The sequence below is a fragment of the Salvelinus fontinalis genome, chromosome 36, assembly GCF_029448725.1.
Source record: "Salvelinus fontinalis isolate EN_2023a chromosome 36, ASM2944872v1, whole genome shotgun sequence".
Classification (NCBI taxonomy): Eukaryota; Metazoa; Chordata; class Actinopteri; order Salmoniformes; family Salmonidae; genus Salvelinus; species Salvelinus fontinalis.
The window spans coordinates 7972429-7981525 of NC_074700.1; the positions used below are offsets into that span (position 1 = coordinate 7972429).

Genomic DNA, 9097 nt, shown 5'->3' on the forward strand with positions numbered 1-9097 from the left:
CTATATGCACAAAAAGCTTATTTCTGTTTTTTGGCCCACATTTGTTTACATCTCTGTTAGTGAGCATTTCTTCTTGGCCAAGATAATCAATCCACCTGACAGGTGTGGCATATCAAGAAGCTGATTAAACAGCATGTTCTTTACACAGGTGCACCTTGTGCTGGGGACAATAAAGGCCACTTTAAAATGTACAGTTTTGTCACACAACACAATGCCACAAATGTCTCACGTTTTGAGGGAGTGTGCAATTGGCATGCTGACTGCAGGAATGTCCGCCAGAGAATTGAATGTTACGCCTCCAGTTTTTTAGAGAATTTGGCAGTACATCCAACCGGCGTAACAACGGCAGACTACGTGTCACCATGCCAGCCCAGGACTTCCACATCCGGCTTCTTCACCTGTGGGATCATCTGAGACCAACCACCCGGACTGCTGATGATACTGAGGAGTGTTTATGTCTGTAATAAAGCCCTTTTGTGGGGAAAAACTCGTGTGGATTGGCTGGGCATGTTCCCCAGTTGGTGAGTCTTGCTCCCAAGTGGATGTACCTATGCCACCCATGGCTACGCCCCTGCCCAGTTATGTGAAACATAAATTAGGGCCTAATTTATTTATTTCAATTGACTGATTTCCTTGTGTACTGTAACTCAGTAAAATCTTATTGTTGCATGTTTATATTTTTGTTCATTGTGTGTGTGTGTATATAAATAATAGTGTAAATATTTTTTTGAAAACGCTTATTTTCTTGTCTATTACAGTTCAGTACTTTGTCTTGTATTTTAACGATTTATGTAGACCCCAGGAAGAGTAGCTGCTGCATGTGCAGTAGCTAGAGATCCTCATAAACCAAACTAAACTTTGTCTGAAAACTGGCACAGGTAAATCTGATTAGGTTTGCTTAGGGAGTGAACGTTATTTATAATAAGGATTACATGGAGAAAATCGGACCACTGAAATTAAAATGAATGGCCCTCGCTTCAGCAAAATATGTTACCTAAACCCTCCCTGAACGCTTGAAAAAAAACAAGTGACCCTCCCTATACCCCAAGTGGATAGCAGAGAACGTATCCTCACTTATTGGACCGACCAGAAGCTTAGATATGCAGTTTAAGAAATTGTTCTTCGTCATGTAAGCGTTACATGGCAATGCAGGAAATTTGATCACTACGGGTGTAATGTATTTCTGGCCACTGGATGGTTTTGTGTTAGTTTTGTGGCGTTGTTCCACTCCCTATGGGCAACTGTAGAAAGGATACTTTCAGCACATGAGACAGATTTTTCACCGGATGTTTTTAAGTGTGAAGTATTGTTAGGGTTGCGAAAGTTCAACTGAGATAGGAACAGTAGCACACCTGAACTTGGTTAAAATAATTGTTTAATTCAAAAGTTAATAAATGGCAAATACATTTTTCGTATATACGGGTTCACTGCACCACCCCGCAGGGTGGAACAGAGAAGACACTTGTTCCTGACAAAGATAGTATATTATACTCGTGACAGAGATTAGTTCCCACTTCCGAGCCGGCCTGTCAGAGTAGAGACTGGGCGTGGTTTAGACTCACCCAGCCTATCGTTGGTGTTGGCACATAAGCTGGTCCCAGCCCCTTTGCGCTCTCTGGTGTCCTTTCGCTGTTGCTGTGTAGATTACGCTCCTTCACCCCAGAGACTGGGGTCAGACATTTTTATAACATTGTCTGAGATATCTGCACCTGTATACAATGTCCACTGTTCTCGCTCAAGGCTAACTACAGCTTCCCAGCACTCTTATCTGAGCTAACTGTTACTTCCAGCACACACACACAGACACCCAGGCGCCCAGGCCAACAGTTTGTCAATATCCAATCACATTTAATACAGTTGCTAATCACGTTTGTTATAGTATTCAATCACATATAATACAGTTGCTAATATTCAATCACGTGTGTTATAGTATGACTTCCAAGATGGCTTAGCAGTTCAGACGTCATTTTTGTCCTCGTACTGTCTTGTCCTGTATATATATATTTACACCTTCTTCGCATATCTTTTATATTTTTTTATTATCCAAGAACTTAACTACAAAAGCTTTCCTGCAACCCGCCTCACCAATTACAACAAAAAAGTATTATTTACCTCAAATCTGAAAATCCACAGTGAAGCTAACCAGGGGCTAATCAGAAGTTAGCCAGAAAGCTAACCAGAAGTTAGCCGAAAGCTAGCCGAAAGCTAATTTGAAGCTGCCCAGAAGTTAGCCGGCTTGCTGGCTAGCGTTGGTGTTTCAGCTGCCCACGTTTTGTGGTCATCAGCTATTCCTTTAGCTCGATAATCTACCGGCACTTTTGTGCAACGCGACTCGGACTGGAGCATACCGGGCTTTTTTTTTCTCTCAGTTTCCCCGGATTTTAGCCGCAGGCTCTGGACATTTGCACCTTGATTTCGCAGCTAGCTAGCTGCAAAACGTGTGACTATTGGCTTACGTCGATCCCGGAGCAAACTTAAATTATTCCGGAGCTAGCCAGCTGAGGAGTTCCATCAGCCATTCCTGGGCTACAGTCACCTATCCGGACCCGGGTTTTTTTGTTGTTGCTGCAGATACGGAGCCCCACCGGGCCTTCACGATTGACTGCCGACGTTATCTGCCCGAGGGAGTTATCCAACTGGCACGTCCGTCGCGACGTTACCTGAACGCTCACCTGGGGCCCGCTAATCGTTAGCTGTCTTATCGGCTGCTATCTTAATAAGTATTTCGGACAATTTTTTTTCTTTTATTTATTTTTTCTTGGGTCACTATATCTATTTTGCCAATTGGATTGATCCCCTCTACAAGACACGGAACCCCACTAATCTACCGACGGAAACGCACGAGGTGTCTAAAAATAGACCTCCATCCTATGCTATCTTGCTACCGATAGCCATCTACCCGGCCAGCTGTCTGGATCGCCGTGACCCCAACCAACCTCTACTCACTGGACCCTTATTGATCACTCGATTAAGCATGCCTCTCCTTAATGTAAATATGCCTTGTCCACTGCTGTTCTGGTTAGTGTTTATTGGCTTATTTCACTGTAGGGCCTCTAGCCCTGCTCACTATACCATATCCAACCTTTCATTTCCACCACCCACATATGCGATGACATCACCTGGTTTCAATGATGTTTCTAGAGACAATATCTCTCTCATCATCACTCAATACCTAGGTTTACCTCCACTGTATTCACATCCTACCATACCTTTGTCTGTACATTATTCCTTGAAGCTATTTTATCGCCCCCAGAAACGTCCTTTTACTCTCTGTTCTAGATGCTCTAGACGACCAATTCTCATAGCTTTTAGCCGTACCCTTATCCTACTCCTCCTCTGTTCCTCTGGTGATGTAGAGGTGAATCCAGGCCCTGCAGTACCTAGCTCCACTCCTATTCCCCAGGCGCTCTCTTTTGATGACTTCTGTAACCGTAATAGCCTTGGTTTCATGCATGTTAACATTAGAAGCCTCCTCCCTAAGTTTGTTTTGTTCACTGCTTTAGCTCACTCTGCCAACCCGGATGTTTTAGCCGTGTCTGAATCCTGGCTTAGAAAGACCACCAAAAATTCTGACATTTTCATCCCCAACTACAAGATTTTCAGACAAGATAGAACGGCCAAAGGGGGCGGTGTTGCAATCTACTGCAAAGATTGCCTGCAGAGTTCTGTTTTACTATCCAGGTCTGTTCCCAAACAATTTGAACTTCTACTTTTAAAAATCCACCTCTCTAAAAACAAGTCTCTCACCGTTGCCGCCTGCTATAGACCACCCTCTGCCCCCAGCTGTGCTCTGGACACCATATGTGAACTGATTGCCCCCCATCTATCTTCAGAGCTCGTGCTGCTAGGCGACCTAAATTGGAACATGCTTAACACCCCAGCCATCCTACAATCTAAGCTTGATGCCCTCAATCTCACACAAATTATCAATGAACCTAGCAGGTACCACCCCAATTCCGTAAACACGGGCACCCTCATAGATATCATCCTAACCAACTTGCCCTCCAAATACACCTCTGCTGTTTTCAACCAAGATCTCAGCGATCACTGCCTCATTGCCTGCATCCGTAATGGGTCAGCGGTCAAACGACCTCCACTCATCACTATCAAACGCTCCCTGAAACACTTCAGCGAGCAGGCCTTTCTGATCGACCTGGCCGATGTATCCTGGAAGGATATTGATCTCATCCCGTCAGTAGAGGATGCCTGGATATTTTTTTTAAATGCCTTCCTCACCATCTTGAATAAGCATGCCCCATTCAAGAAATTTAGAACCAGGAACAGATATAGCCCTTGGTTCTCTCCTGACCTGACTGCCCTTAACCAATAGAAAAACATCCTATGGCGTTCTGCATTAGCATCGAACAGCCCCCGTGATATGCAACTTTTCAGGGAAGCTAGAAACCAATATACACAGGCAGTTAGAAAAGCCAAGGCTAGCTTTTTCAAGCAGAAATTTGCTTCCTGCAACACAAATTCAAAAAAGTTATGGGACACTGTAAAGTCCATGGAGAATAAGAACACCTCCTCCCAGCTTCCAACTGCACTGAAGATAGGAAACACTGTCACCACCGACAAATCCACTATAATTGAGAATTTCAATAAGCATTTTTCTACGGCTGGCCATGCTTTCCACCTGGCTGCCCCTACCCCGGTCAACAGCACTGCCCTCCCCTCTGCTACTCGCCCAAGCCTTCCCCATTTCTCTTTCTCCCAAATACAGTCAGCTGATGTTCTGAAAGAGCTGCAAAATCTGGACCCTTACAAATCAGCCGGGCTAGATAATCTGGACCCTTTCTTTCTAAAACTATCTGCTGAAATTGTTGCCACCCCTATTACTAGCCTTTTCAACCTCTCTTTCGTGTCGTCTGAGATTCCCAAAGATTGGAAAGCAGCTGCGGTTATCCCCCTCTTCAAAGGGGGGACACTCTTGACCCTAACAGCTACAGACCTATATCTATCCTACCCTGCCTTTCTAAGGTCTTCGAAAGCCAAGTCAACAAACAGATTACCGACCATTTCGAATCCCACCATACCTTCTCCACTATGCAATCTGGTTTCAGAGCTGGCCATGGGTGCACCTCAGCCACGCTCAAGGTCATAAACGATATCTTAACCGCCATCGATAGGAAACAATACTGTGCAGCCGTATTCATTGACCTGGCCAAGGCTTTTGACTCTGTCAATCACCACATCCTCATCGGCAGACTCGACAGCCTTGGTTTCTCTAATGATTGCCTCGCCTGGTTCACCAACTACTTCTCTGATCGAGTTCAGTGTGTCAAATCGGAGGGTCTGTTGTCCGGGCCTCTGGCAGTCTCTATGGGGGTGCCACAGGGTTCAATTCTTGGGCCGACTCTCTTCTCTGTATACATCAATGATGTCGCTCTTGCTGCTGGTGATTCTCTGATCCATCTCTACGCAGACGACACTATTCTGTATACTCCTGGCCCTTCTTTTGACACTGTGTTAACAACCCTCCAGGCGAGCTTCAATGCCATACAACTCTCCTTCCGTGGCCTCCATTTGCTCTTAAATACAAGTAAAACTAAATGCATGCTCTTCAACCGATCGCTGCCTGCACCTGCCCGCCTGTCCAACATCACTACTCTGGACGGCTCTGACTTAGAATATGTGGACAACTACAAATACCTAGGTGTCTGGTTAGACTGTAAACTCTCCTTCCAGACTCACAAACATCTCCAATCCAAAGTTAAATCTAGAACTGGCTTCCTATTCCGCAACAAAGCATCCTTCACTCATGCTGCCAAACATACCCTTGTAAAACTGACCATCCTACCAATCCTCGACTTCGGTGATGTCATTTACAAAATAGCCTCCAAAACCCTACTCAATAAATTGGATGCAGTCTATCACAGTGCCATCCGTTTTGTCACCAAAGCCCCATATACTACCCACCACTGCGACCTGTACACTCTCGTTGGCTGGCCCTCGCTTCATACTCGTCGTCAAACCCACTGGCTCCAGGTCATCTACAAGACCCTGCTAGGTAAAGTCCCCCCTTATCTCAGCTCGCTGGTCACCATAGCAGCACCTACCTGTAGCACGCGCTCCAGCAGGTATATCTCTCTGGTCACCCCCAAAACCAATTCTTCCTTTGGCCGCCTCTCCTTCCAGTTCTCTGCTGCCAATGACTGGAACGAACTACAAAAATCTCTGAAACTGGAAACACCTATCTCCCTCACTAGCTTTAAGCACCAGCTGTCAGAGCAGCTCATAGATTACTGCACCTGTACATAGCCCATCTATAATTTAGCCCAAACAACTACCTCTTTACCTACTGTATTTATTTATTTATTTTGCTCCTTTGCACCCCATTATTTCTATCTCTGCTTTTTTCTATCTCTACTATCTCTACTTTTTTTACTTTTTTTTACTTGCTATATTGTATTTACTTCGCCACCATGGCCTTTTTATATTTTTATTTATTTATATATATATTTTGTTTGCCTTCACCTCCCTTATCTCACCTCACTTGCTCATATTGTATATAGACTTATTTTTCACTGTATTATTGACTGTATGTTTGTTTTACTCCATGTGTAACTATGTGTTGTTGTATGTGTCGAACTGCTTTGCTTTATCTTGGCCAGGTCGCAATTGTAAATGAGAACGTGTTCTCAATTTGCCTACCTGGTTAAATAAAGGTGAAATTTAAAAAAAATAAAAAAATAGTATAATTCAGAACCTCACATATGTTCTTCGTGTGTATAGCTTATCTGTTATTGTCCATTGTACACCACAGTCAGCAGTCTCATGATTCACCCCCTCCTGTGTCTCTCTAAGATTAGCAGTCTCGGTCACACAGTACAGCTTCACACTACTGATACATTTGTTGCATACACACACATATTTCATACACACACATATTTCAGGTTGTGGCCTCATGGTTAGACAGAGCACTGGTAAGAGTAGAGACTAATGGAAAATACAGGTTCACATGAGTCAGTAATTCAAACTTTAATGCATAAGAAGCCCTACTAGCTTATAGTTAGTTAAGCATGTCAAAAAACCTTATAAAACCCCACAGTATATGGATGGCGTTTCCACTCACTACAAAATAAGGTGCTGAGTGACTGGCAGTGGGAGACGATGGATTTTGGCCAACATGCGTTCTCATCGATTAAACATTTTATCTCAATAAGGTTTTCTGTACCCAAAACTAGAATATGTTACGAACAGAGTGTCTATGTTTTGTAGATTTTACCCTTTACCTAAGTTAAAAGAAATTGAATTGTTTAGGAGTGCAAGGGCGAATTGAGTTATTGCACACGCCCTTTTAAAGAAGGCGTTCCATAACGTAAATATGCAAAAACATGCCTGAACGCGCCAATAGGATCTCACCCCTCCTTGCTTGTTCTGCCTACTTTGACTGATTTGTTCCCATTTCAAACGACACAGGCTGTGGTCGATCTTGGGTTAGTAAGAAAAATATTTGCTTTCAGTCTGTCTATTTATAGTATAGCTACCTCGCGGAGTGAACAACCATCACTGTACACATAGATCGCAGTTATTTAACGTTATTACAGACAGATCTGGCATTTCTCCATCTGGAAATTACAACTGCAAGTGTTTTCATTTATGTCCAAGAGCTAGCTAGCTACTGTAACTGGCTAGCTAACTAACTTTAGCAGGCTCTAGTCTAGATCAATTCGCCAGCTGCAGAGCAGCACTCACTAACAAGACCGGTAAGTCACTTGCTTTAATCATCTCTGAAGTTGTTTGGGATGCGATCACACTAGCTCCATATATTTATCTAAAGTATTTGATGAAATAGGTTGTTTCTTTAACTAGTTTAGCAAGGTTATAGTCTGTAGGCTAGTATTTAGTTAACGTACACCTTTAGGAAATGCCCGCAATGCAGCTGTGGTGGTGCCACTTTTGTTACGCTATCTACCTGCTTTAAAGAGTGGAAAATACTCGAGCCTTTATCCATAGCTGTTGATCTCAGTTCCGTGAAAAAGTGATGTTGACTTAAATGGATCAACCAGGTAAGTTAATTAAAGGTAAAATGTTCTGTACACTCACTAAATATTTGTATTTAACTAGGCAAGTCAGTTAAGAACAAACTATTATTTACAATGAAGGCCTACCCTGGCCAAATCCGGATGACGCTGGGCCAATTGTGCGACGCCTTATGGGACTCTCAATCACAGCCGGATGTGATACATCCTGGTTTCGAACCAGGGACTGCAGTGCCTTAGACCACTGCGCCACTTGGGAGGTACGTGTGTGGTTCATTGGCAGATTTTCAAAAGAAACTAGACAAAGATAGTATCAGCAATTCTCAATCAGATGAGACAAGCCTAGTCTCATTCATTTACAGATCTTACTTAGATCGAGAATTATTTGCATATCTGTTATTGCTCATGGTGTAACTGTGCTGTTTTTAAACACACAGCAAGCCGAATGCTGCTACAATTGCTGTGGGTGCCGGATAGACAACGGTGGTAAATCTCATTCAAATTGAATTTAATTCATAAAACGCTTCCACTTCATTTACTGTGTGGATATCTTAAGTTATGCATACTTAATGTCAATATTCCATTACCCTAGGTCTTCCATTCCCAAACTTGAAGCCGTCTGACCCTAGCAGGAAGGACCAGAGAAAGGTGACTAAAATTGGACCATTAACTGGCTTAGTCTACACTTTGGAGGAACAACAGATTTGCAATGCATTTATCAGCAACGGTTTGGGGGGGGGGGGGGGGGGGGGGGGGGGGGGGTGGTGAGTGACCAAGAACCTGATGGTCACTCTGACAGAGCTCTAGAGTTCCTCTGTGGAGATGGTTGTCCTTCTGGAAGGTTCTCCAATCTCTACAGCACTCCACCAATCAGGCCTTTATGGTAGAGTGGCCAGATGGAAGCGTCATGTCTGGAGGAAACCTGGCACCATCCCTTCGGTGAAGCGTGGGTGTGGCAGCATCATGCTGTGGGGATGTTTTTCAGCGGTAGGGACTGGGAGACTAGTCAGGATCGACGGAAAGATGAATGGAGTAAAGTACAGCGAGATCCTTGATAAACCTTCTCCAGAGCGCTCTGGACCTCAGACTGGGACAAAGCTTCACCTTCCAAC

General features: G+C 43.9%; 1 long non-coding RNA gene across 1 annotated transcript; it reads left to right on the top strand.

Annotated features, from left to right (window-relative positions):
• The first annotated feature begins 7378 nt into the window (after positions 1–7378).
• LOC129835144 (uncharacterized) lies at positions 7379–8729 on the top strand. Its single transcript, XR_008756384.1, has 3 exons — positions 7379–8245; positions 8423–8471; positions 8578–8729. It is a non-coding gene; the product is annotated as an uncharacterized LOC129835144 (long non-coding RNA).
• The last annotated feature ends 368 nt before the right edge of the window (positions 8730–9097 follow it).